Genomic DNA, 27,484 nt, shown 5'->3' on the forward strand with positions numbered 1-27,484 from the left:
TTCAAAGGAAGTGCCTTCTCTTTAGGAAGTAAACTAAGCACTCCTTTCTGTTTATCTTTTGTACTAGGTACTCCATAAATGCTTGATAGTTGAAAGGGTCAATGAATGAGTGGCTCCACTGTTTTATGAAGAGTGAGAATAGTTGTCGAGGGGGAAAAGAGAAACTCCAGGAGAAGATATGGTGTATCAATAGGGGCATGGATTGGGGACTCAGATGTGTTCAAGTCCCAACTCTGCTGCTTATTGGCAATGTGTGCCTTGGCCAGTTTTCTCTGAGCCTCGGTTTCCTCACTTGTAAAATAGGGATGATTTTACTTATGTTCTGGTGTAATGTGGGGCAGTGATGAGGCATGCATACAAGTTAAGTGCTCAGCAAACAACCACTGTCATTCTAGAGAGGAAAGTGAGAGAGATGAAAAGAAGACCCCTGCGGAGCCAAGAAAGAAGTCCCAGTCAATGAAAAGACTCACCCCACCGTAGAAAAACTGGAGAAAAGCCAAGCACAGACTCAGCCTTTATTTGAACTTCTGAGTGAGTATACTTATTAGTAGTCTGAACCTATTTACACCTTATTACCTTTAGTAAGATACTTGGTCTAGCATTCTGAACATCGGATGTGCATGCACAATGGTTGCTAGAGAACTGGTCGACTCATGAAATAGCATGACACAGTCTTCTTCGGTGATGAGCCAGGGCAGCAGAGACAGGCATGGCTACCCTGATCTGTTGACACTTGGTGTCTGCTCACCAAGCCAGCTCTGTGTTGTCATGTGGAGGAACCAGTATTGTTTGAATTGCTTTCTGCTAATAGTATTTATCAGCATGAGAGGCGAGGGGAAAAGGAGGTTTCGGTCAAAGTTGTCTGTCTTTTATGCATTCTTTTTTTAATGAAGAGCCTGTGACCATGGAAAGGCACGTATCAGGTTTCCCATTGGGATGTGTAGAAATACTCCCTGATATTTTAGGATGGTTCAGGAAAAAAAAAATTATTTTGGAAAAAGCGTGATCTGACTTCAAATGAATGTTTGTTTTGACGTCGTCTCTGAAATCATTGGCTTTGAGGGGTTTTGTTTGTTTGTTTTGTTGGGTTTTTTCTCTTTTTTACTTTTCTTTTTTGGCTCTGAATTCTAAGAGGCCACAGGCTTATGGGAAGTGTGTTCATTACGAGCCTTATTGGCCAAGGGAGACTTCTGACCTCTGGCTGGTTTTAGGCTCTGACCGGGACCCCTGGCAGGGGTATGAAGTGAGGATACAGAGTGTTTGCAGCACAGACTTCCTTTTTGCAGCAGGCAACAACATTACAACTGCTTCAATGAGCCTTGCAGGCTCCCTACCAGAGGCGGGCATATGAAGCTGCAGGCGTTTGCTAGCTCCATTTCTCCACAGGCTCCAGGGATGAACTTGTAAACGGCTTGAGAGGAATCGTGTCCAATTAGTGCTGCTGGCGCATGTGTGCTCTGGAAGCATCGCTGGCCCAATTCTGGAGCGCGTTCCTGAGCTCGGGAGCTGGCACCAGATGACTCCACGGAGCTTGTCTCCCTGCCCGCTCAGCTTGCAGCGGACATTCAGAGCCCTCAGGGCCAAGCGGCTGCCTGATGAGCTCTCCCCTGGGGCTGCTGGAACAGGAACTGAATCCGGGAACAGAGCCAGAAGGTCTTGTTCCCTCTTCTTGCACAATCCTTTGCACCAATGGCACACAACACACAGCAAAAGCTATATGTTTCTTCCTTCAGGAGAGAAAATGTCAGTGCGTTCAGCACATGCAACCCTCCCGTGCTATTAACATTCACACAAGTGTGAATTCAAACAAAAAGTCACCAAAATTAGACTGGAGGGGAGCAGAAATGTCACTTTAACACATGGTGAGTATGGAGAGCTGTGACAATTTGGCTTCCTGTAGATCTGGGCTATCGAAACAGGCTTAATTTCTCAAGATGTTCAGGGCTTAATCACCAATTAAAATCAGTAACAACAGTGCATTTGTTCAGGCCCTAGGAGATCCATTTTCTTCTTGAGAATGAAGGGGGCCCAAATCCAGGTCTTCTCATTTGACAAAAATGATGAGGAATGGATGGCAATCTTCCTGCTGCTAAAAGGAGGTCAGAGCAGGAAAGGCAGCCAAGGTAGCCAGAAAGACCTGCTGGCTTCTGTTCTGATTTAGAGCAGCTTGTCTTATATGCCCAGGACTGAAGGGAAATGAGCTAGTGAAATCCAGACTGAAGCCCAGGGGACGAGAGTCACTTGGTGGTGGTCCCTGGAAGGCAGGGGAATGTTGGGGACTGGAGAGCACAGTGCTCTCTGTTTCACAGTTCTCTCTTCCCTTTCAGTTTTTTTTTTTTTTTTTTTTTTGCGGTACTTAGGCCTCTCACTGTTGTGGCCTCTCCCGTTGCAGAGCACAGGCTCTGGACGCACAGGCTCAGCGGCCATGGCTCATGGGCCCAGCCCATGTGGGATCTTCCCGGACCGGGGCACGAACCCGTGTCCCCTGCATCGGCAGGTGGACTCTCAACCACTGCGCCACCAGGGAAGCCCTCAGTTTGGGTTTTATGTGGGGGGAATCTAAGTTAGGGAATACACACACACACACACACACACACAAACACACGTGCGCACGTGTGCGTGTGTATATAAATCCAGCATTCATATCAGTATATTTAAGGCTCTAATAAATCTTCCCCTTAAAGAAACCTACTTAAATTTCATTAAACTAGTATTTTCCAAATTTATTTGGCCTTGAGACCCTTTTTATACAAACCCTTTTCCTGCTAACGTTCTATCATGAAAAAAGTTGTGTACACTAAATTGAGAATTTCACGTTGAGAACCTCTAGAGGCACCACCCAGTTTATACTGTAATTTTTTTAACTTGCCATTTCACATATCAACCCATTTGTCTATATTTTTATCTATCAATTACTCTTGTTTTTAAAAATTCATTTCAAAGTAAATTGCAAATATCAGTTCACTTCTACCTAAATACTTTGGCATTCATATCATTAACTAAAATTCAAAATTTATTCAGTTTTTTTTTCGAGGTAAAATTTATAGATGACGAAATACACAAATCTTAAGTGAATATTCACTGATTTGACAAATGCGTGGACCTATGTAACCTACTGTGACCTAGAACATTACTATCTTCCCAGAAAGTTCCTTTATGTCCCTTCTCAGTCAATCCTGGCCGGCCTTTCACTCTCCCACTCCCAGAGGCAAACTCCTCTATGTATCCTTTTTCCACCATTGATTTTTTTTTCCCACCACGTGTATGGCTTATTTCACTTTGCGTAACGTTTTTAGATTCATTCATGTTTTCACGTGTATTGGTAATTTATTCCTTTTTATTAGTGAGTAGTATTCCATTGAATAAATATACCACAGTTTGTTTATCCACTCTTCTATAGATTGATATCTAGACTGTTTCCAAATTTTGGATATTATGAGTCAAGGCAGGTAAGAACATTCTTGTATGTGTTTTCTGTGTGTGTGCATGTGTGTGTACACATGTGCCTGTATATACAGGCATGCCTCATTTTATTGTACTCACTTTATTGCGCTTCACAGATGCTGCTTTTCTACAAATTGAAGGTCTGTGGCAACCCTGCACTGAGCAAGCATTGGTGCCATTTTTCCAACAGCTTTTGCTCACTTCGTGCCTCTCTGTCACATTTTGATAATTCTTTAAATATTTCAGACCCTCCACCAGCAAAAAGATTAGAGACTCGCTGAAGGTTCAGATGATGGTTAGCATTTTATAGCAATAAAGTATTTTTAAATCATGGTGTATACATTTTTTAGAAATAACACTATTATTGCACACTTAATAGGCTACAGTATAGTGTAAACATAACTTTTATAAGCATTGGGAAATTCATGTGACTTGCTTTAATGGTCTGGAATTAAACCTCCAGTGTCCCTGAGGTATGCCTGTATGTATATATGTTTCCATTTCTCATGGGTAAATAGCCAGGTGTAGGATTGCTGGGTCAGGGTAGATGTGTGTTTGATTTTATAAGAAATTACCAGACCTACTTTTGGGAAATTTTTCTTGCTCTTAAAAAGGGACCCAAGGATGAAAAGACTCCCTTCCTCTTGGCAAGGTTGTGTCTACATATAATGCCCAGAACTTCTGCATCTCTGAGGACAAAACTGACATAATGTCACTGAGGAACGGGGTCCTTAACGATATTACTGGACGCTGAAGTAACCAGTTCTGGGGCTGCCCTCCTTGGAGTTTTTATGTGAGTTAATAATGTCCTTATTATTTAAGTCAGTTGGAATCCGAGATACTTTAAAAAAAATTGAAAGAGGGAAACTATTTTTAGAAAATTTACCAAAGTATTACATACATACAGAAAAATATACACAGATTAATTTTCACAAACTGAATGTACCTAAGTAGCTGGCCTCCAGGTGGAGAAGCAGCATTACCAGTAACAGGGGCCTTGAAGAGACAGGGCTATATCACACACTAATTAATTAAAATTAGATGTGGAAAAAAACAAAATTGGAGGCCCAGTGGAGTTCACTGGTGAATTCTACCAAACATTTCCGGAAGAAATTATACCAATGCTCCACAAAGACAAAATAGATACCCCCATTAGAAACCCCTCACTCGATTGGGATTGACATGTATACACTAATATGTATAAAATAGGTAACTAATAAGAACCTGCTGTATAAAAAATAAATAAAATTTAAAAATTAAAAAGAAAAAAAAAAGAAACCCCTCACTCCTCCTCAAGTTCTCTCCCCTGGCTTCTCTCTCTCCCCCAAACCTCCTCTTGCAACCATTGGCACAGGTTTCTCTTCTGTATTCTCTCTCCAAATTCCTCTCAGTTTGCACACTTCATTCAGCAAGGCAAAAGCCTTATCGTTAGCTAAAATAGTAATCACTGAATCTCCCCCAACTTGTCCTGGGTGTAGGGTGAGGGAAGTTGGAGAGGAGGTGAAATTATGATGAAGTGACCCTGCAAAGTGCTTGTTGTCTCCAACGAACAGTGAAAAACTAGGGGTCAGAAAATGAGTTGTGTCACTTACCAGCCACATGACTTTGGATGTGCTGCTACTTGAGCCTTGGGTGTTACTTGTGAATATGGTAGATTAATGGTAGCTACTTCACGGGGCGGTTTTGAGGACTGAATGTAAAGGGCTTACATGTATTCAGGGGGTGCAGTAGCAAGGGTCATATTCTGGGGTTCATGGGATGACTTCTTTCCAGTTTCTACCCTAAGCAGGAAGGGATTCTTCCCAGGAAACACTGTGAGCTGCAGCACTGAAGATCACTGGTGTTGCAGAAGCCGCCTGCAGACTCAGGTGGGCCCACTTGCTAGGGTTTGAAGGCAAGGGGTTAAGGTAGGACTTATGAAGGAAAGCATATTCTTTTCCAGAAATCAATCAAACTACAAGAACAGCAATTAGAGTAAACTTTGAGTAATTATATATGATCACTGAATGAGAATAATCTACAAATGCTATTTTTGGCCTTTGATATAGAACACACCACTCCTGAACTAATCTCACGTGAAAAAAAATATGTGGTGGTGGAATCACAGAAGACAATGAGCCAACTGTAAATGAATAACAATTTGGATGGATCAGAAAAGACTCAATGGTTAAGGCTTCTCTTCTCAGAGACTGACCTTTAAAGATACTTAAATTAATTGGATATTACATTATACACCAGTATTTCCCGAAGTTCATCCATTATTTGATAGCTGACATGATTTTTCCCCGTAACTATTTATCACTTGTACTATTATTTAATTAACATTTTTCTTGCAATAAATTCCTTAAAAATTGCTTTTGCCTGACTCTAATTCATGGCAAAACCAACTCATAACTATCAAAAGTGCCCACTTTGTACCACTTGAAAACCTATCACCCTCTGGGATAGACTTTTGTCTATCATTATCTTTGCAGCTATTAGATCACTTCCGACCGATCTCCGCAAGTCATTTTCATAAGGTCTTGAGCTAAAGAATCCCTCCAGAATTATTTTGCAGAGATACCCAATGCTTGATTCTCTTTAACCAAACCTACTTCTCTCATACTCTTCCCCATCTCAGCAGAGGTCAACTCCACTCTACCAGTTCTAGAAAACTTTGGAATCATTCTTGACTCCTATTTTCTCTCTTATCCATCTAACCCCACCAGGAGATCCTGCTGGCTCTGCCTTCAAAACATCCATGTTATGACCACTTCACATCATCTTCACGTCTAGCTTTCTAGTCTAAGCCTCCAAATCAGTGTGCTTCTAAAACTTGTGCTTTGTGTGTGCTTTCGCATAGCATCCAGGTGATAGATACTAGCGTAAGCTTTCTGAAGCCCAGGTCATGCCATTGCTCTGCTCAAAACTCTCTAATGACTTTCTAATTCAGAGCAAAATCTCAAGTCCTTACCTTGATCCCCAAGGCCCTTCCTGACCTCCACACCCCACATCTTGACTGTATTTCCAACTGCTCCCTCTCCTGCTCTCTCTGCTCAAGTCACCCTGGCCATCTTTTCTTCCTTCATCTCGTCAAGCACACTCTTGTCTGGGGACCTTTATGTTTGCTGCTTCCTTTTTCCTAGCATACTTTTCCCCCAGGCGTAAGTAAGCATGACTTCTACTTTCTTCCCATTTCCTTCAGGTGTCTATTGAAATATCACCTTATCAGAGAGGACCCTTCGGTTTATACTGTATAAAACAACCTTCTCTCACCTCTTAATGTGCTTTATTCTTATTAGCACTTATAACCTAATCAATTTTATTTAATTTTATTTTTTGTTTGGCCGTCTCCATTGAGAATGGAAACATCAGGACTAGAAGGACTTGGCTGTGTTTACTACTCTATCATCAGGGTCTAAAAGATTGCCTGGTAAATAGTAGGCGCTTAGTAAATATATGAATAAATGCTGGGTTGGATAAATACTAGCAGACCATTACAGTCAAGATTCTGATGCCCAGAAAGAACAAAACCGGGTAGGGAACACTCCCTCCTCCAGCCCGTGTCCCTCCACCTTACAGTTACAGATATGATTCATGTTACATAGGTACTGTTCTTATTAATTAACAAATCCATTCATTATTACATAAGGTGCTCCAAAGAGATAGAGTGGAGCAGACAACTCAGAAATTTAAGTGGCTAGAATGGTCAGAGAAAGCCTCTTGAAAAACATGGAGCCTGTCTTGCGCCCTGAAGGAGGGCATTCCAGTTATGTTTGCTACATAACAAATAATTCCAAACATAGTCACTTAAAATGACAACTGTTTTATTATGGCTGATGGTTCTGTGGGCCAGGAACTTGGGGAGAGCGTGGCTGGGTGATACTTCTGTTCCATGTGGCATTGATGGGGTTCACTCCACAGTATTCAGCTGGCGGATAGACTAGTTTGGAGTCTAACACTGATTCGCTTGCATATCTGGTACCTTCGTGGGGATGGCTGGAAGGAGTTCAGTTGAAACTGTGACTGAAGCATCTACCCAGGGTCTCCCCAGTTTCAGGATTTCCAGACCTCTTACGTGGTGAATCAGAGTTCCGTCAAAAGCCAGACAACAGGCCCAAAATGGAGTCACTTATGCTAAACCCCTTGTCACCAAACCGAGTTAACTTACAGTTTTGGCTTTCCCAGAAATGGAATCTTAAAGCAGCTAGTCAGAAACTACCTGATCATCACTAGTTAGGTACTCTGCCTGATAGATGCCTACAGTCCTTTAAAGGAGAGTAACCTGGCAATAACCAACCTGCTTGTTGGCCTCTTATAATTTCCTGTTCCTGCTCCCTTCTGCCTATAAGTCTTTCACTTTGTACAGCTCCTTGGAGCTCCTTTCTGTCTGCTAAATGGAATGCTGCCTGATTCATGAACCGTTGAAGGGAGCCAGTAGGATCTTTACAATGTACTCAGTTGAATTTTGTTTTCTTAACAGTTCCAAGAGTGAGTGTTCTAGGAAACATGGATGCTGCATGACTTTTTGTGACCCGGCCTCAGAAGTCACATGGCTTCACCTCTTCAGTCTCTACTGTCAGACACAAGCAGTGAGTAGCCTGCCCAGATTCAAGGGGAGATGACATAGATCCCCACTTTTCCACGGATGACTTGTCAAAGGACTTGCAGCCATGTTTTCACACTGCCTCAGCAAAGTGTGACTCCGTTAAGTGGGGAGTAGTGGGAAAGTGTTCTGAGTGAGGGGAAAAGTTTGAGTAGGGGTGAGATAGGACAGGTACATTTAGGAACCATAAAGAGACCCATGTGCCCAGAGTGGGAGACAGACCAGGAGAAATGTCAAAGACAAAGATAAAGGAAAGGGTGTGGGCCGGGGTGAGTTTGAATACCTGGTTAAGGAGTCTAGTCTTTTCTCTGTAGACAAGTGGTCTTTATTTTTTTAATTTTTTCTAAATTTATTTATTTATCTATTTTTGTCTGCATTGGGTCTTCGCCACTGCACACGGCCTCTCTCTAGTCGTGTCGATGGGCTTCTCATTGCAGTGGCCTCTCCTGCTGCGGAGCACGGGCTGCAGGCGCACAGGCTTCAGCAGTTGTGGCGTGTGGACTCAGTAGCTGTGGCTCGCGGGCTCCAGAGCGCAGGCTCAGCAGCTATGGTGCAAGGGCCCAGCTGCTCTGCGACATGTGAGATCCTCCCGGACCAGGGCTGGAACCCGTGTCCCCTGCATTGGCAGGTGGACTCTTAACCACTGCACCACCAGGGAAGCCTGACAAGTGGTCTTTAAACTGTTTTGCTTACATATCTCTAAAAGAATTTTGAAAAACACATTTTTAAGGTTTGTCCTCCAGTTCTTTTCCTCATAATTTAAAAGTACAGGCATACCTCAGAGATATTGTGGGTTCACTTCTAGACCACTGTAATAAAGCAAATACCGCAATAAAGCAAGCCACATGAAATTTCTGGTTTGCTGGTCCATATAAAATTTATGTTTACACTATGCTGTAGTCTATTAAAGTGTGCAACAGCATTATGTCTCAAGAACAATGTGTATTCCTTAATTAAAAAATACTTTATGGGGGCTTCCCTGGTGGCGCAGTGATTGGGAGTCCGCCTGCCGATGCAGGGGACACGGGTTCACGCCCCGGTCTGGGAAGATTCCACGTGCCGCGGAGCGGCTGGGCCCGTGAGCCATGGCCACTGAGCCTGTGCGTCCGGAGCCTGTGCTCCGCAGCGGGAGAGGCCACAACAGTGAGAGGCCTGGGTACCACACACACACACACAAAAACATACTTTATGGCTAGAAAATGCTAACCATCATCTGAGCCTTTAGTGAGTTGTGATCTCTTTGCAACAGTAACATCAAAGATCACTGATCACAGATCACCATAACAAATATGATCATAATGAAAAAGTCTGAAATATTGTGAGAATTACCAAAATGTGACACAGAGACAGAAAGTGAACAAATTCTGTTGGAAAAATGGCGCCAGAGTCTTGCTCCTTGCACGGTCCACACAAAGCTTCAATTTGTAAAAAAACACAACATCTGCAAAGCACAATGAAGTGAAGCACAATAAAATGAGGTATGTCTGCTCTTACAAAAGTCAGCAGCTCTCTCTAGGTGGTCATTCAGGCTGATGGAGGCTGTTCAATTTCTTCTTCCCATAACCTCCAAGGTCACTGTGGATATCTCCCTCCAAATCTGTGCCTGGAAGATCACACATGGGGAAGGTTTTATAGGCAAAGAATGGAATTGGTGCATATCACTTCTGCCCACTTTCCATTGGCCAGACTTCGGCTCCATGGCTATTCCTGACTGCAGGGGAGGTGAGGAAGAAGAGAGGAATAGAGATTTTGTGCAAGAACTAGCGGTTCTTGCTACAGAGCATATGTAAGGCATTTGGCTCATTTGCTGGCAGACAGTAAGCATTCAGCATAGTAGCTGCTGCTATTGTTACAATATCACCATTATTATTATTACACATTCAGTTCACAGGCTGTGTCTGAGCACAGATGGATTCGCACTGCCTTTGCTGGAGCTTACAGGCCCCTAGGGTGGAGGCAACTTCAGGCAAAGGAGGCCCCAGCGCCTTGGAGCCCAGTTAGTAGCTAATAACCCAAGCTGGCAACTCTGCAGCTGCAGTCAGTGGGGAGAAGAGGGAACTCTTGCAGTAAATCCCTAACGCCAGATTCCCACACAGCTGCGCGTCGATTTCCTGCCTGCCTGCAATAATTCATTTCTGACCAAACGCCCCTCCCTGTACCACGCTCTGTACTCCTCCTCCGTGCCTTGCACCTGCCTTGTGCTTCCGTGTGAATCCTGGGGTGGACTCAGCTAGAGCCTGAAGGAAACCAAGGACTTGACCTTAGGCTGGGGAGCAAGTTTTTGCCCCATAGCTGCTAGTTCAAGGGACCTACCGATAACTAGAAAGCGGCACTGGTTTCCTTTAGGAATTCGAAGTTCCTGTACTTCCTGCATGTGACGTGGGTGCAATGACATGGACTTCAAAGATCTGATCAAACATCAGAAATCTTTGATTTATTTTCCCTGCCTTTGATACCTGCTAGTCTGGGCCTCAAAGGGTTAGAAGAGTGAACAACATTTTCTCTAAGGATCCTAGTAACCATGTGATGAAAACTGAGGCACTATTGCAGGAAACTCATGTTTGGTTTAGCCTGGGAAGGACACCAGGGAAAATGTAAACACTGTAAATGCTTCCATAAACTACCAAGGTGACTACGTGTAATCAATTTTCTCCGTCCGGTTACAACCTTCCTAGGAAAGAGGGGGCATCCCCTTGCCCAAGCTGAACTCATTTATCCAACAAGGTCCTAACTTACATCTCTGTGCTGATTTGTCCTGCAAAGCCTCCTCTGAGTGGTGTGTAGTTGATGTGGTCGAGGAAAAATTTCATATTTTCCAAATCAAATGGGAGAAGCAGGTCAGTGTGAGGTAATGAATGATCCTTCCTGGGCTGCGGTGCCAGGTACAAAATGGCGAGATGAGCTCCAGGTGTGACCTTCCAAGGATGGTGCGGGGCTTCAGCCCATAAGCAGGCTCAGCTGGGGTACGTCCTGCCCCGTGCGTGAATCAGCACGTAAGCAGTTAAGTTGGCGAGCCTTGGCTTCATCGGTAAGAGCATTCAGCGCCTCCAAGCGTTAACCTGCAGCCCTGCTCAGAACAGGGGCTGAGGATTCAGAAGCGTCCTGGCACGCGGGCTTGAAGGAGCAGTGACATGTGGCTTTGAACAAGCAGCTGCCCCAGCAGATCTGGGTACGTAGCTCTGCTTTGATTGATAGTGTTTTGTTTTCTCCCGAGAGAACAAAGTGATGGTTGTTCATGTTTGCAAACAAGATCCCTTTGACACTGAAAAGGAACAGATGTTTATTAGCTGCTATTTATCATGAAAAAATGTAATAGGGATGGAGGGGTCCAGGGGAGCAGATTCTTCCTACTCATTTACATTTCTGATTGCAATGGCCGAGTTTCTTTAATTTTATCTGAATTCTGATGCTGTGTGGTCAGGTCATTTGAATGTCATGGTTACAGTAATTCAAAGGGTAACTTTTGGCTGATCTTTCTGTAAATCGTCATATCTACATTCAGAGATATGGATTGAGTTTGCAGAATTATTTGTCAAATTGATGAAGCCAAGTGGCAGAAATCCACTTTCCTACCTTATTTTGGAAAGCAAGATTCATATTCTTAGGCTTAAAGAACAAACTTCTGCAAATTTACCATATGCCTGAGTGAGAGCAGTAGCATTTGAATATGGTCTTTTTCTTTCCTACAGCTTGACTTTCATGTCAGGTGTATGCAGCGTGACGTGAAATAAACTTTAGAATCTCAGTTCTCTTTTTAATGAGTCTTATCTGGATCACCTGGGCCTTTCCATCACTTTCGGTGACTTTCTCTATTCTTTTGATTTTAGAATAGCTGAGATTTAGAGTAGCTTAGAATTACTCCAAAAGCTTGGATTTGATTGAATTTCCAAGGATATAGGAACTTAAATTTGGCTGGGTCTCATCGCATCCCCATTCTGGCACTGCAGCAACATCTACCAACTGACCCCGATGACCTTTTCCCCAGCTAGCATCTCCTGCAGGTTTAAAATAGGGGGGTGCTGCTTCTCAGGCTTAGACCCTACTTAACAAGTTACTGCTTCCCAGCACAGTGTTCAAAACTGGTCTTTAATCATCTTGGAATTATCTAGAATATTTCCTCCCCGGTGCCCATAGCTTCTCCTATATCCACCTGGATTTCCAACCCATGGGAGGCTCCTTTTGGTAATGAAAAAATGCAAACACTACCTTAAAATTTGGGTAGGCTATCAGTCACTAATACCTTCATACAAGTCAGTTTAGTGCCTCTTTAAAATCACTCTCCCTGAAGTAAAGGTGTTTTTCCAGACTGAAGGAAAGGTGGTGAGAATCAGGAATTTGAAGCTTGGATTCTGAAGGTGGAGAGAGAGGAAAATCTGGATGGGTGCTGCAGTAGCGCCCAAGGAGGCCAGTTTGAGAATCCTGAGTCACGGGAAAAGGGCGGGACCCAGAAGGCATTGCTCACAGTGGTGCAGGTGAAGGTGCCTGAAGCCTTCAGGGTCACCTGGGCATAGTTAGAATCTAAGGAATTAACTTCCAGGTGCTCAACTCCCATTTGAACCGCTTCCCAAGAAATTTTTTGCTGGAGGAGCCATATGAGTTCTGCTTCAGAAATAAAGAGAGACTTCTCACTCATCTGGAATCTCACTCTGGGCTTACAGTCTCACTCTGGTCCCAAGGTACACAGAAATCTCCTGGGCATCACACACACGGATGACTTCAGAATACGTTGTTCCAGAGGGAGGGCCCGGTAAGAGCAAAGCAAGCAGAAATGGACCACATCTCATTTCTCTAGGTTTCAAACTCATGCCAAAGACTGTGCCTTGTTTCTCTTAGAGCTGCAATTAAGGAGTGAGAAGGTTATCACGAAGGCAAAGTGTATGTATGAATACATTGATTGGAACTGAAACTGAAGTCTGATATTTTTTAATAGTAATTCTGGTTTGGTTGCCTGATTTGATGACGAAGTTGGTTTGACTAATTAAGGTCTGTGGATGTTTTCTGTAAGTTTAACATGCTGATTCTGCTGCTTAAGCTTTTGGCCAAAATAAATTTAAAATGTGTACAATATATAGAAAATTAGAAAATACAACTTTTCCAAGTATTTTAGCATATAAAAGCTTTAGATGGTACCTTTTTAAAATGCACAAGGGAGTAGAAAATGCCTTTAGGGGTTTCAGGAGCAAAAACCTGTGAAGACCACTGGAGTGTATTATCCTTGAGGTGAGATGCGCCTGCCTGAGAGCGAGTGCCTTTGCCCTCAGGTGGCCCCAGAGTCCACTCCTTGTTTTGTGCCTCTGCATCTACTTCCCGCCCCCAACTTCAGGATCCTGCAGTTTCCATCACTCAGCCCCCGTACCGCTGCCTCTGTGAACCAGCTGGTTGATATATTTGTGTAGAGTAGTTGCCTAGTGATTTGAAGATAGCGTGTGAATGGCAGAACAAAACTTTCATGAAGCAAGGGTTGAAGAAGAGGAGGGTTTACCGGGCATTTTTTGGGATCACCTCTCTCCTGCGTCAGGGAGATGAGGTTGGAGCCACTGGAGTAGAAAGATGTGAATTCAAGTCCTGCGTCTGCAGCTGACTAGCTCTTTGAACTTCCTTGAGGCTCAGTGGCTTCGTTTGTAAAACTGGGATCCTGTGGGTGAACCTCTGGGATGATAGGATGGGACTCGAACAGTAAATTGACACCCACTCGTTAAGTAGTAGTTCCAAGGTGGAGGAGTGTAGAAAGTTTAAGGGGAAGAAATAGGTTAAGTCGTTGACTCTGTCTGGGGGATCACTGTGATGAGAATTAACAACTTTTTAGCACCCTGCCGTTTACACAGAAATATACACTTCCTCTCTGTATTGCTTCCACAATCCTGTGAAGCAGATTCTTTTTTTGTTTTTTTTTTTCTATTTTTTTGAATTTTTGAATTTTATTTTTTTATACAGCAGGTTCTTATTAGTTATCCATTTTATACATATTAGTGTCTGTATGTCAATCCCAATCTCCCAATTCATCCCACCCCCACCCCCCACCACTTTCCCCCCTTGGTGTCCGTACGTTTGTTCTCTGCATCTGTGTCTCAATTTCTGCCCTGCAAACTGGTTCATCTGTACCATTTTTCTAGGTTCCACATATATGCGTTAATATACAATATTTGTTTTTCTCTTTCTGACTTCACTCTGTATGACACTCTCTAGATTCATCCACGTCGCTACAAATGACCCAATTTCGTTCCGTTTTATGGCTGAGTAATATTCCGTTGTATATATGTACCACATCTTCTTTATGCATTGGTCTGTCAGTGAGCATTTAAGTTGCTTCCATGACCTGGCTGTTGTAAATAGTGCTGCAGTGAACATTGAGGTGCATGTGTCTTTTTGAATTATGTTTTTCTCTGGGTATATGCTCAGTAGTGGGATTGCTGGGTCATATGCTAATTCCATTTCTAGTTTGTTTGTTTGTTTGTTTGTGGTACGCGGGCCTCTCACTGTTGTGGCCTCTCTCGTTGCGGAGCACAGGCTCTGGACGCGCAGGCTAAGCGGCCATGGCTCACGGGCCCAGCCGCCCTGCGGCATGTGGGATCTTCCCGAACTGGGGCACGAACCTATGTCGCCTGCATCGGCAGGCGGACTCTCAACCACTGCGCCACCAGGGAAGCCCCTCCATTTCTAGTTTTTTAAGGAACCTCCATACTGTTCTCCATAGTGGCTGTATCAATTTACATTCCCACCAACAGTGCACTCCCTCTCCACTCCCTCTCCAGCATTCATTGTTTGTAGATTTTCTGATGATGCCCATTCTAAGTGGTGTGAGGTGATACCTCATTGTAGTTTCGATTTGCATTTCTCTAATAATTAGTGATGTTGAGCTGCTTTTCATGTGCTTCTTGGCCATCTGTATGTCTTCTTTGGAGAAATGTCTATTTAGGTCTTCTGCCCATTTTTGGATTCCATTGTTTGTTTTTTTAATATTGAGCTTCATGAGCTGTTTATATATTTTGGAGATTAATTCTTTGTCCATTGATTAGTTGGCAAATATTTTCTCCCATTCTGAGGGTTGACTTTTCGTCTTGTTTGTAGTTTCCTTTGCTGTGCGAAAGCTTTTAAGTTTCATTAGGTCCCATTTGTTTATTTTTGTTTTTATTTCCATTACTGTAGGAGTTGTAGCAAAACAGATCTTGCTGTGATTTATATCATAGAGTGTTCTGCCTATGTTTTCCTCTAAGTTTTATACTGTCCTGTCTTGCATTTAGGTCTCGAAACCATTTTGAGTTTATTTTTGTGTATGGTGTTAGGGAGTGTTCTAATTTCATTCTTTTACATGTAGCTGTCCAGTTTTCCCAGCACCACTTATTGAAGAGACTGTCATTTCTCCATTGTATATCCTTGCCTCCTTTGTCATAGATTAGTTGACCATATGTGCGTGGGTTTATCTCTGGGCTTCCTATCCTGTTCCATTGATCTATATTTCTGTTTTTGTGCCAGTACCATATTGTCTTGATTACTGTAGCTTTATAATATCTGAAGTCAGGGAGTCTGATTCCTCCAGCTCTGTTTTTTTCCTCAAGACTGCTTTGGCTATTCAGGGTCTTTTTTTGTCTCCATACAAATTTTAAGATTTTTTGTTCTAGTTTTGTAAAACAATGCTACTGGTAATTTGACGGGGATTGCATTGAATCTGTAGATTGCTTTGGATAGTAGAGTCATTTTCACAATATTGATTCTTCCAATCCAAGAACATGGTATGTCTCTCCATCTGTTTGTATCATCTTTAATTTCTTTCATCAGTGTCTTATAGTTTTCTGCATACAAGCCTTTGTCTCCCGAGGTAGGTTTATTCCTCGGTATTTTATTCTTTTTGTTGCAGTGGTAAATGGGAGTGTTTCCTTAATTTCTCTCTCAGATTTTTCATCATTAGTGTATAGGAATGCAGGAGATTTCTGTGCATTAATTTTGTGTCCTGCAACTTTACCAACTTCATTGATTAGCTCTAGTAGTTTTCTGGTGGCGTCTTTAGGATTCTCTATGTATAGTATCATGTCATCTGCAAATATTGACAGCCTTACTCCTTCTTTTCCAATTTGTATTCCTTTTATTTCTTTTTCTTCTCTGATTGCCGTAGCTAAGACTTCCAAACTATGTTGAATAACAGTGGTGAGAGTGGACATCCTTGTCTTGCTCCTGATATTAGAGGAAATGCTTTCAGTTTTTCACCATTGAGAATGATGTTTGCTATGGGGTTGTCATATATGGCCTTTATTATGTTGAGGTAGGTTCCCTCTATGCCCACTTTCTGTAGAGTTTTTATCATAAATGGTGTTGAATCTTCTCAAAAGCTTCTTGTGCATCTATTGAGATGATCATATGGTTTTTATTCTTCAATTTGTTAATATGGTGTATCACATTGATTGATTTGCATATATTGAAGAATGCTTGCATTCCTGGGATAAATCCTACTTGATCAAGGTGTATGATCCGTTTGCTGTGTTGTTGGATTCTGTTTGCTAGTATTTTGTTGAGGATTTTTGCATCCATATTCATCAGTGATATTGGTCTGTAATTTTCTTTTTTTGTAGTATCTTTGTCTGGTTTTGGTATCAGGGTGATGGTGGCCTCATAGAATGAGTTTGGGAGCGTTCCTTCCTCTGAAGGAACGCTCCCAACTCTTTTGGAAGAGTTTGGGAAGGATGAGTGTTAGCTCTTTTCTAAATGTTTGATAAAATCCCCCCTGAAGCCATCTGGTCCTGGACTTCTGTTTATTGGAAGATTTTTAATCACAGTTTCAATTTCATTACTTGTGATTGTTCATATTTTCTGTTTCTTCCTGGTTCAGTCTTGGAAGGTTATACCTTTCTAAGAATTTGTCCATTTCTTCCAGGTTGTCCATTTTATTGGCATAGAGTTGCTTGTAGTAGTCTCTTAGGATGCTTTGTATTTCTGTGGTGTCTGTTCTAACTTCTCCTTTTTCATTTCCAATTTTATTGATTTGAGTCCTCTCCCTCTTTTTCTTGATGAACCTGGCTAATGGTTTATCAGTTTTGTTTATCTTCTCAAAGAACCACCTTTTAGTTTTATTGATCTTTGCTATTGTTTACTTTGTTTCTAGTTCATTTATTTCTGCTCTGATCTTTATGATTTCTTTCCTTCTGCTAACTTTGGGGGTTTTTTTGTTCTTATTTCTTCAGTTCCTTTAGGTGCAAGGTTAGATTGTTTATTCGAGATTTTTCTTGTTTCTTGACGTAGGCTTGTATAGCTATAAACTTCCCTCTTAGAACTGCTTTTGCTGCATCCCATAGGTTTTGGATCGTCATGTTTTCATTGTCATTTGTCTCTAGGTATTTTTTGATTTCCTCTTTTATTTCTTCAGTGACCTCTTGGTTATTTAGTAACGTATTGTTCAGCCTCCATGTGTTTGTGTTTTTTACGTTTTTTTTCCCCTCTAATTGATTTCTTATCTCATAGCCTTGTGGTCAGAAAAGATACTTGATATGATTTCATTTTTCTTAAATTTACTGAGGCTTGATTTGTGACGCAAGATGTAGTCTATGCTGGAGAATATTCTGTGAACACTTGAGAATAAAGTGTAATCTGCTGGTTTTGTATGGAATGTCCTATAAATATCAATTAAATCTATCTGGTCTACTGTGTCATTTAAAGCTTGTGTTTCCTTATTAATTTTCTGTTTGGATGATCTGTCCATTGGTGTAAGTGAGATGTTAAAGTCTCCCACTATTATTGTGTTACCATTGATTTCCTCTTTTATAGCTGTTAGCAGTTGCATTATGTAATGAGGTGCTCCTATGTTGGGTGCATATATATTTATAATTGTTATATCTTCTTCTTGGATTGATCCCTTGATCATTATGTAGAGTCCTTCCTAGTTGCTTGTGACATTATTTTAAAGTCTATTTTATCTGATATGAGTATTGCTACTCCATCTTTCTTTTGATTTCCATTTGCATGGAATATCTTTTTCCGTCCCCTCACTTTCAGTCTGTATGTGTCCCGGGATCTGAAGTGGGTCTTTTGTAGACAGCATATATATGGTTCTTGTTTTTGTATCCATTCACCGAGCCTGGGTCTTTTGGTTGGAGCATTTAATCCATTCACTTTTAAGGTAGTTATCGATATGTATGTTCCTATGACCATTTTCTTAAGTGTTTTGGGTTGGTTTTTGTAGGTCCTTTTCTTCTCTTGTGTTTCCCACTTAGAGAAGTTCCTTTAGCATTTGTTGTAGAGCTGGTTTGGTGGTGCTGAATTTTTAGCTTTTGTTTGTAAAGCTTTTGATTTCTCCATCAAAGCTGAATGAGATCCTTGGCAGGGAGAGTAATCTTGGTTGTATGTTCTTCCCTTTCATCATTTTAAGTATACCATGCCACTCCCTTCTGGCTTGTAGAGTTTCTGCTGAGAAATCAGCTGTTAACCTTATGGGAGTTCCCTTGTATGTTATTTGTCATTTTGCTCTTTCTTCTTTCAATAATTTTTCTTTGTCTTTAATTTTCGTCAGTTTGATTACTATGTGTCTCGGCATGTTTCTCCTAGGGTTTATCCTATATGGGACTCTCTGTGCTTCGTGGACTTGGGTGGCTATTTCCTTTCCCATGTTATGGAAGTTTTCGACTATAATCTTTTCAAATATTTTCTCTGGTCATTTCTCTCTCTCTTCTCCTTCTGAGACCCCTATAATGTGAATGTTGTTGAGTTGAATGTTGTCCCAGAGGTCTCTTAGGCTGTCTTCATTTCTTTTCATTCTTTTTTCTTTATTCTGTTCCACAGCAGTGAATTCTACCGTTCTGTCTTCCAGATCAGTTATCTGTTCTTCTGCCTCAGTTATTCTGCTATTGATTCCTTCTAGTGTAGTTTTCATTTCAGTTATTGTATTGTTCATCTCTGTTTGTTTGTTCTTAAATTCTTCTAGGTCTGTGTTAAACATTTCTTGCATCTTCTTGATCTTTGTCTCCATTCGAGGTCCTGGATTATCTTCACTATCAGTATTCTGAATTCTTTTTCTGGAATGTTGCCTATCTCCAGTTCATTTAGTTGTTTTTCTGGGGTTTTATCTTGTTCCTTCATCTGGTACATAGCCCTCTGTCTTTTCATCTTGTATATCTTTCTGTGAATGTGGTTTTTGTTCCACATGCTGCAGGATTGTACTTCTTCTTGCTTCTGCTGTCTGCCCTCTGGTGGATGAGTCTATCTAAGAGGCTTGTGCAAGTTTCCTGATGGGAGGGAGTGGTGGTGGCTAGAGCTGGCTGTTGCTCTGGTGGGCAGAGCTCAGTAAAATTTAATCCACTTGTCTGCTGATGGGTGGGACTGAGTTCCCTCCCTGTTGCTTGTTTGACCTGAGGCGACCCAACACTGGAGCCTACCTGGGCTCTTTGGTGGGGCTAATGGCAGACTCTGGGAGGGCTCACACCAAGGAGTACTTCCCAGAACTTCTACTGCCAGTGTCCTTGTCCTCACGGTGAGACACAGCCACCCCCTGCCTCTGCAGGAGACCCTCCAACAGTAGCAGGTAGGTCTGGTTCAGTCTCCTATGGGGTCACTGCTCCTTCCCCTGGGTCCTGATACACAGACTGCTCTGTGTGTGCCCTCCAAGAGTGGAGTCTCTTTTTCCCCCAGTCCTGTCGAAGTCCTGTAATAAAATCCTGCTAGTCTTCAAAGTCTGACTCTCTAGGAATTCCTCCTCCCATTGCTGGACCCCCAGGTTGGGAAGCCTGACGTGGGGCTCAGAACCTTCAGTCCAGTGGGTGCACTTCTGTGGTATAAGTGTTCTCCAGTTTGTGAGTCACCCACACAGCAGTTATGGGATTTGATTTTACTGTGATTGCGCCCCTCCTACCGTCTCATTGTGCCTTCTCCTTTGTCTTTGGATGTGGGGTATCTTTCTTCGTGAGTTCCAGTGTCTTCCTGTCGATGATTGTTCAGCAGTTAGTTGTGATTCCAGTGCTCTCGCAAGAGGGAGTGAGCGCACGTCCTTCTACTCCGCCATCTTGAACCAATCCTCTGTGAAGTAGATTCTCGGTGGGAGGAGGAGAAGAGGCATGTCCACCCCCTCCCCCCACCCCCATTCCTGCCAATCATCTTTGCCAAAAGGACACAGTTGTGCTGTGAAGTGATACCAGGAAACCTAGCCTTATTTGTTAAGGCAGAGATGTCAAGAGTTGGCTCTAAATGTTCTTCCAAATGGGCACCTTTCCAAGCCCTTCTGCAGTGAGACCTTTACCAGTTCTTCCATTTTCCCATCAGAGAAGGAAGTGCCTGCTTCTCTGCTAAGAGACAAGGTCAAGTCAACATGGGTGAGAAAAATGGAGAACACGTCAAATGTCCAGTGCAAATACTCTGTTGAGAGGGAGGAAAGAACCAAGCTAATCTGGACCATCTCAGGGCAGGCATCAGAGGTTCTGCTAGCATCAGGGTAGAAGGGTATCCTTGACAAAATGGTAATAGAAACTTTGAGATGGCCAGTTATCCATCCCCAGGATCAAGACTCCAAAACAGGAGGATAGCAACTACCCCATATCTCTGGAAGTGAATGTCAGAGGTCATGCTAAAGAGACAGATCTGTGATACCTAGGCTCCCTGCAGTGCAGGAGACTTTTGGCTGTAACTCGAAGTTGCACCACTCAGCTTATTTCCCATTCAGATGAGGGAATCTGTCCCAAACGTTTCCAAAAATGTGAGATCCAATAACATTTGTACACAAGGTTCATGAGGCTTTTCATCACACCTTGCTGAGAACAGCTTCATCCAGAAATAAGACACATGAAGAGGAGGAAAGAAGGTGGTCAGGGGTTAGTCATCCCCCAGTGATTGAAGCCACTGAAGCCACAAGAGAGAACATAGAATGGCACTGGTGACTGGGAAGGAGCGTACGATTATGTTTAAGAGGGTAACATGTGCTTCTTGGGGTTCTGCCAAGAAATGAGGTCGCTGAGAGCCTCAGAATCTCCTGGAACTGTTTTCAATACTGTTTTTATTGCTACCCACATCTCCTGATTTCTCTTCCAGACTTGCCTGGTCTGGGAAGAGCAGCTGATGCAAAGAGAAGCCTCAACATATATTTAGGAAACAAAACAAAGCAGTGTGTGTCAGCTGGACATTGTTTTGACCATCACCTGGAGGATCCCGTCACAATTCCTGCTCTACATTGTCTCCCTAGCTCCCAGGACAGCAGTGTCATCTGAGACTATACTTTAGAAATGCCTCATTGGTGGCTTAAGAGTTGGTTTGTGTAGTGACAATGATGTGTTGAAGAAAGTTCATACTGGCTCATCAGAGCCAATTGTGTATAGAACTTCCCAGCATCATGATCCATGACTTCCTTTGGTTGCTTGAAATCAGCCATAGTTGGAGTATTTACACCACAGAAATTGGTGAATGTTACACACCAGGGCTTCTTGTTCCTGGAGAGCCAGTTGTTAACCATTCAGCAGCACACCACTGCCAATACTTGTTGCAGAAAATTCTTTGATAAGGAAATGATGTGCTGGTTTAAGACATTAGGAGAAAAAATAGCCTTAGGAAGAAATTACTTTCTACTGTTAGAGAATGTTATGACAGACCCAGGATCAGGTTTGCTTCGCAGAGCAACTATACAAGTTTGCAAATAGGAAGTATCCTGTCCAGGTCACCTTTCCAGGGCAGGCAACTACTTTCCTAAATGCTTAGACCCCTGAATTATGCTAATTGAATCACATAACCCCATCTTTATGTCACTGTATTAATAAGAGGAAGAATTTAAGTAAATCTTTGGAATGGAAGTGAAAGAGTATGCTAATCCTTTTTCCAGTTCATTTACCTTTTTTGGGTTAATAGAAGTAGAAGCAAGAAATTTGCCAAGCCCAAATGTGGAAGATCATTTGTTGAGGTCTGTCAACCTAACTTACTTCCTTTATTTATTTTATTTACTTAGTTATTTTAAAAAATTGAACTATAGTTGATTTACAATGTCGTGTTAGTTTCAGGTGTATAGCACAGCGATTCAGTTGTACACACATATATATATTCTTCTTCAGATTCTCTTCCCTTGTAGGTTATTACAAAATATTGAATACAGTTCCCTGTGCTATACACTAGGTCCTTGTTTGTTATCTATTTTATATACAGTAGTGTGTGTATGTTAATCCCAACCTCCTAATTTATCCCCCCACCCTTCCCCTTTGGTAACCATAAGTTTGTTTTCTTTGTGAGTCTCTTACTCCTTTGGAAATAAGTTCACTTGTTTGTTTGCTTTTAGATTCCACATATCATGTAATATTTATCTTTGTCTGGCTCACTTCACTTAGTGTGATAATCTTCAGGTCCCTCCACATGCTACAAATGGCATTATTTCATTCTATTTTGTGGCTAATCGTCTGCCTAACTTCCTATACAGGGAAGGCACCTCACAGGAGATTAACTCTATGACTAGCGTTTCCTTGTGTTTTCTCAGAGTGGGGAAGCCTCTAAGAATTCGCTTTACAGGAGGCATTCATTAATTCACAGGTAGTTCCTTTTCTACTCATGCTAAGCCAAGGGAAAGTTTTGTTTTAGAAAATAGGAGATCTCTCCATGGATTACACTGAAGTACAGTATAAGAGGAATTATACATTAGTGCTTGGTAAAAGTGTCTATACCAAAAAATAGGGTAATTGTGAAGCTGTCATGGAGGTGGAGACTATGATTATCCCCATTTTACAGGTGAGGGAATAGATGCATAGAGAAGTCAAGTGACTTCCTCCAGTTTGGGCAGTGCTGGGATCTGAACTCAAGAAATCTTAATCCAAACCCATATTCTAAACCACAATTATTTATCCTCTCCCTGTGAAGAGAACGGCTAAAAATCCAATCCAACACCTCTTCTCTGAACACGGGCCCCCACTTTTTTTGCGTGAAAACCTATTTCAACCCACAGCAGAACAGCAGATTTCATAATTTAATCGAGTCTCATGTGTCTCATTAAGTCAGAACTTCAGACACAGAGCAGAGGTTGGAAGATGGAGCAGGAAACATCAGGTTTCAACTTGCACGGCTGTGGCTCAGTAGGCAAAGCAGGAGTCATTCCCCCCAACTGCTTCTTATGTGAAAGTATAACAAAACTCTTTTGCAACCATGTTGTCACCTTTCTTCCTCTTCTGAGTTGGGCCAGAAATCTTCAACAGTGTTGTAATACTTTTAGGGTAAATAAGAAGTCTGTTTCTCTCCCATATGCTTTTTTTTTTTTTTTAATTTGCTGGAATCTTGGAAGAAATGCTATGTTCATGAGATTTTTGTTTTGTGTTGTAGTCATAAACATTAGCCTCAGGCTTCATTCTAGTGCTTTTAGACCTGATGTTTATAGCTGATACTCAAACTGAGTCCATTTTAACAATCTGTTTGTTTTCCCAAGTCTCCTTTGGTTAGCAGCATCACAATTCTCTCTCAATCTTAAAAAAACTGGAGTGATGTCTGGTTTTCCCCTCTCCTTTACCTCCCATATTGAGCAAGTGTCAACTTGCTAGTGACAAACTTCACCAACACTTCTCAAATGTATTCCCTCTCTCCGTTCCCACGGCCACCTCCACACACCACCTTGGCTCTGCTTCCCTCCCAAATGGGGTCTCGCCTCTTAAATGGTTGTCCATCTCTAGATTTAGGGTAACCATTAGCTTCCAATTTGTTTTTCAGCTCTACGTCCTTTTCTTTTGTATTACTGATTTTTTTAATTGAAGTATAGTTGATTTACAGTATTGTGTTAATTTCTCCTGTACAGCAAAGTGATTCCATTATACATATATATATATATATATATATATATATATATATACATTCATTTTTTTATATATTTTTTTCTGCTGTGGTTTATCATAGGATATTGAAACTAGTTTTCTGTGCTAGGCAGTAAAGACCTTGTTTATACATTCTATGTATAAAAGCTTACATCTGCTAACCCCAACCTCTCTCTCTATCCCTGCCCCAACCCCCTCCCCCTTGGGAAGCACCAGTCTGTTCTCTATGTCCATGATTCTGTTTCTGTTTCATAGATTAATCATATGGTATTTGTCTTTCTCTTCCTGACTGACTTAACTTCACTTAATATGATAATCTCTAGTTGCATCCGTGTTGCTGCAAACGGCACGATTTCATTCTTTTTTATGGCTGAGTAATATTCCATTTATATATGTACCACATCTTCTTTATTCCATTCACCTGTGATGGACATTTAGGTTGTTTCCATGTCTTGGCTATTGTGAATAGTGCTGCTATGAACATAGGAGTGCATGTATCTTTTTGAATTACAGTTTTGTCTACATATAGGCCTAGGAGTGGGATCGCTGGATCATATGTCTACTTCCTATACCAGTAGAGCGCTAAGTTGGGAAGAATTTGGAGGATCTATCTGGGCTTCTCATGAAAAAGTCCCTTGATCCATTCGTGATATCATGACCAAAGAATCGGAAAGAAGCATCCTTTCTTAGCCTCTCCCTGCTCCATTTTACCCACTTTTGTCAGATGAAAGTTTGCAAAATGCAACTCAATTTATGTTTTTATCTTACTCAGAAATATTCAGGGACTCTTTGCTGCCTTCAGTAAGTTAAAATTCCTCAGCCTGGCATTTGAGAACCTCCAGGTTCTGCCTGTCACTTATCTAAGCTGCATCTCTCATTGCTTTCATTGCATCTTTCACTAAGCCTGCATTAGTGGATCTCAAACTCAGTGTCACAATGGAGCAGTGAGCGAGAGAGGGTAAGCTTATAACCAGAGATCTGGCGATCTTACATAATAAAATAAACTATCTAAACCCTGGCACAGCTGGGGTATGAATCCTGGAGAGCATCACATATGAACATTGTGTTTTGGAAGGTTAAGATTGAGAACTGCTGCCCTCAGCTTAGTCAGACCATCCTGCTTGCTATTGTGTATATGTATTTGGACTTTCCTTTCCCTGCACTTTAGCTGACACTGATATTGTCATCTCTATATCTCTACCTGTCAAAATCTTTTGCTTTTCAAAGTTCAGCTTGAATTATACCTCTTTTATGAAACTGTCCCTAATTTTTCAAACTTAGGTATGATGTCTCCTTTTTATGGGTCCCCAGAGCATTTTATTAATGATGCTGATGTTTAAACTTGCATTGCGTTTATTTTGCACCTGTCTTGTATTCCCCCTTATAGATAATCAGCAGAGGGAAGTTGTTTTCGTTTGTTTGTTTAAATCTTTGTTTCACTGGATGCACACATGGTAGGCCCTTCATGATCTGGCTACTTAGGTTTTGTTTTGTTTTTCCATTTTAATTTTTATTTTATTTCCCTTCCACTTCCATTGAGAAATAATTGACATATAGTACTGTATAAGTTAAGGTGTACAGCATAATTTGAATTGTGATAATCATTTCAAGATATATATAAGTTTAGTGAACACCCATCATCTCATATAGATACAAAATGAAACAAAAAGAAAATTTCTTTGTGATGAGAACTCTTAGGATTTACTCTTAACTAACAACGTGCATATATAACATAGAGCAGTATTACTTATATTAATCATGTTGTACATTTCATCCCTAGTACTTATTGAGCTTATAACTGGAAGTTTGTACCTTTTGACCACCTTCGTCCATTTCTCCCCCCACCCCTTATCTCTGGTAACCACAGATCTTTTTCTCTGAGTTTGTTTTCTTGAAGCATAATTGACCTACAACACTATGTAAGTTCCTGGTGTACCACATAGTGACTTGATATTTCTATACATTACAAAATTGCTCCGGCTACTTCTGATCACACTTGTCATTTCTTTCCTCAGTACCTCTGTGTCATTCTCTGCTCTTATCCTATGAAACAACTTAGAATTTCCCAAACTCCATGTGTTTTCTTTTATCTTCAGGCCTTTGCACATGCCAGGCCTTCTTATCAGGTGAAGTAGGTTGCCAAAATGGCCCCGGTTCTTCACCCTTCCCTGAATCCACACCTTCCACCACATGACTTCCCATCAACAGGCAGAGACTGTTTCCCCTCCCCTTGGATCTGGCCCTGAGACTTGCTTTTGTCACTACAATGCAGGGGAAGTTACAGTGTGCCAGTTCTGAGCCTAGGCGTCAAAAAGGCCTGAATGTTTCCACTCTTTCTCTTGGAAACTAGCCCAGCTGCCGTGTGAGCAACCCTGGGCTAGCCTGCTGGAGAATGAGTGACATGTGGAACAGAGACAAGCTGCCCCAGCTTAGGCCATCCTAATCCAGTAGCTCCCAGCCAACCCTCGAGCAACCCAGCAGCTCTCTGTCTATGCATTAACAAGTCGCGATCAGCAGAAATGCCCAGCTGGGCCCAGCCACATTGCTAACCCACAGAATCATGAGCTAAACAAATTGTTATTTTTAAGCTATTAAGTTTTGGAGTGGTTCGTTAGCCAACTGATATACTAGGTTAACAGTTACCTTTGGCAAAGCCATTTCGGATCCCCTTCAAGTTTGGGTTAGCACTTGTAGTTCAATATTATTACTAGGGAATCACCTCTATCTTACACTGTAAGGTTTTTGAAGGCAGGCATTTTGTCTTAGGTATTGTGTCCTTTAGGCCACAGTACCCAGTACTCTGTAGATGCTCAGAAAATATTTTTGAATAAAGGAAGCAATGGATTAAATCAGAGGTTGCAACTTGTGGTCTACATATGTTCAGTTTGTCATACATAGTGTTAACTGAAAGAATGATAAAAAATTTTTTTCAGAGTTGTTTGCCAATATTTGAAATCAAAAAATTAATAAACACTGATAGACTACTGACTCTTTAGGACTTAGACGTTATAATACTAAGCAAAGTCTGACAAAGACAAATATCACATGATATCACTTATATGTGGAATCTAAAAAAATGGTACAAATGAACTTATTTACAAAACAAGCTCACAGACATAGAAAACAAACTTAAAATAATATTTTTCTATTTATTTGGCTGTGTCAGGTCTTTGTTGTGGCATACAGGATCTTTGTTGTGGCATGTGGGATCTTTCATTGTGGCGCGTGGGCTCCAGAGAGCACGGGCTCTCTAGCTGTGGCACAGGGGCTCTAGAGCGCACGGGCTCAGTAGTTGCGGCGCTGGGACTTAGCTGCCCCGTGGCATGTGGGATCTTAGTTCCTGGACCGGGGATCAAACCCACATCCCCTGCATTGGAAGGCAGATTCTCAACCACTGGACCACCAGGGAAGTCCCAGAAAACAAACTTATGATTACCAGAGGGGCAGGGAGGAGAGGGATAAATTAGGAGCTTGAGATTAGCAGATACACACTACTATATATAAAATAAACAACAAGGACCTGTTATAGCACAGGGAACTATATTCAATATCTTGTAATAACCTATAATTAAAAAGAATCTGAGATATATGTGTGTGTGTATGTATGCATATATGTATAACAGAATCACTTTGCTGTGCATCTGAAACTAACACAACATTGTAAATTAACTATACTTCATTTAAAAAATATTACTGACTTTTCATTAAAATGAGAAAA

The 27,484-nt window shown here is 41.7% G+C and overlaps 1 long non-coding RNA gene across 1 annotated transcript in view; it reads left to right on the forward strand.

Moving 5' to 3' along the window:
* Window positions 1-436: 436 nt before the first annotated feature.
* The window catches only part of LOC307175631, a 43,804-nt gene continuing 16,756 nt past the window's right edge, over window positions 437-27,484 (forward strand). The window contains exon 1 of the long non-coding RNA XR_013824388.1: window positions 437-531. This is a non-coding gene — a long non-coding RNA (uncharacterized lncRNA). The remainder of the gene's footprint in view (window positions 532-27,484) is intronic.

The sequence above is a fragment of the Stenella coeruleoalba genome, assembly GCF_951394435.1.
Source record: "Stenella coeruleoalba genome assembly, chromosome: 16".
Taxonomy (NCBI): domain Eukaryota; kingdom Metazoa; phylum Chordata; class Mammalia; order Artiodactyla; family Delphinidae; genus Stenella; species Stenella coeruleoalba.